The following is a 2015-nucleotide window of genomic DNA, read 5'->3' as shown; positions in this document are numbered from 1 at the left end:
AATAAAGTTTGTAAGACCTTGGGACTCCCTGTCTTAGCAATATTCCTCATATAATATTAAAACACTGAACCCAGTCTCCTATATATTCTTGGTGACTTCGATAGGGCTTTTTCTCTCCAAAGTTTAGAGTGTTAGGCTTTTGAGGAGAACACGTGCTAATAATTACTCCAAGCTGGGTAGTGATGATGGACAACAGAAATCTTATTATCTTCAATGTCATCGTGTGTCTTTGATATGATAATCACTGCATTCAAGATATCAGAAATGATGGATGGCCTTTGATTCAGAGTGTACCACGATGCAAATTACCTGGCTCTTTCCCACTCCTGCTCGGACGGTGAAGAGCTAGTGACAGTGGGCTCTCCTAGCTTCAGGCCTTGAGCCACCAGGGGGCAAAATCTGGGGCAAAATCCAAAGAGGAACGCTCCCTTCTTTAAGGACGCCTGAGGCAACTTTAGTTTTCCCTTTTATGGACAAGCTTCACCTAGAACAGGAGACGTAAGTATCACACCACTTCTAGTAGGCTCACTGAGTTCGTTCTAGAACCATGACACGAGGATTCCAGGAAATTCTAACAAGGGAGGAAAGATGAAAGAGCACTGTGTATATGTACTTTAAAACTGCTAGGAGATTCTGTCAGGGCTGATGCTATATAACCCAGCACATTTCCCCCAGTTAGTAATTAGTCTTTAGCATTCTCCTCGCGTTCACTGCGCATCCAGCGAGCACACACTATATGCTACCCTTCAGGCGTCATGTGAATGGGATAACAGAGCAATCCAAAATATTTACTATCATTCCTGAAGAGTGAGCCCTTACCTCCAGCCTGACTAGAGTCATCAGCGTAAGTACCCTGAGGTTTTCATATGGATGGATCACCTCTTAAGAGCACAAGTGCAAAAGGCACACGGTAGGTGATTTGCCCAGAGTCAGCACATGTCTGACTACTTGTCCTGTATGCTTTCCCTTGAAACACATCTCATTCCTGCAAGGATGTACATGCCCCATCACCTGTGTTGCAACAAGGCAATAGCCTCTAAAATGTGAAAATCAAGATGCGTTTGAGTTGTCGGGTAGCAGAGGAAAGGCCTTTCACTTCCTTTTCTCCTATACAACCAGCCCCAAATAATGGGACTGAGTTTCAAAACCAAAATCTATCTTCAGTGAAATTAGTAGACCCCCTGCAATTTCAAAACAGAAAATGTGAAGGCAGAAGTAGTTGAAAGAGTGGTAAATTCCATGGCACTATGGAAGGACAAATCTCATTGTCTGCTGGGCAAGGGAGAACCTTGGACACGTACGCATTAGAGGGATCATGTGCTTGGGAAGGCAACAGTGAGGCAGGGAGCCAAAAATAAGGGATGATTTAAAAGTTGGTATATAGTGCAATTAGGTGCCAGGTATATAATCTCACCTATATGCTCAGGAAATACAGTTTCTAGAGAAATTCAACCAGACAGACTTGGGGTTCATGGACACCAGGCAGAGCAGACAGTGGGGTGGAGGTCTTGTAGTGGAATGGAGTAATTATTGAAATTCCACATCCTTTCTTAGCCTCTCTGTTAGAATGCTAGCAGTCAGGCTGATGCACCACTCCCCAGCCCCACTCAAGTGCCTGGAGAAATCCATCTGGAAAAACAGATCAGTCTAAAAGCAAAGACAAGGGGCCCCCTGGGTGGCTCTGTTGGTTAAGTGTCTGTCTTCAGCTCAGGTCATGATCCCAGGGTCCTGGGATCGAGTCCTGAGTCGGGCTCCCTGCTCAGTGGGGACCCTGCTTCTTCCTCTCCCTTTGCCCCTCCCCCCTCAAATAAATAAAATCTTTATATAAAATAAAATAACAAACTGTAGAAATGATCCCTGAAAGTATAGTCATGGAACACTACCTCAAAAACTAATGATGTAATGTATGGTGATTAACATAACATAATAAAAAAAATAATAAAAAATAAAATAAAATAAAAGCAAAGGCAAACTCCCAACTGAAATAAATGGCTGGTCTGCAACTGTTTACCCCA

General features: G+C 43.5%; 1 pseudogene; it reads right to left on the bottom strand.

Annotated features, from left to right (window-relative positions):
- Positions 1–1702: 1702 nt before the first annotated feature.
- On the bottom strand, positions 1703–1873 carry LOC115939897 (small nucleolar RNA U3; annotated as a pseudogene).
- Between the last annotated feature and the right edge of the window lie 142 nt (positions 1874–2015).

The sequence above is a fragment of the Leptonychotes weddellii genome, unplaced genomic scaffold, assembly GCF_054177405.1.
Source record: "Leptonychotes weddellii isolate Sample4059 unplaced genomic scaffold, ASM5417740v2 HiC_scaffold_24859, whole genome shotgun sequence".
Classification (NCBI taxonomy): domain Eukaryota; kingdom Metazoa; phylum Chordata; class Mammalia; order Carnivora; family Phocidae; genus Leptonychotes; species Leptonychotes weddellii.
This window is presented reverse-complemented; position numbering and strand designations above follow the sequence as displayed.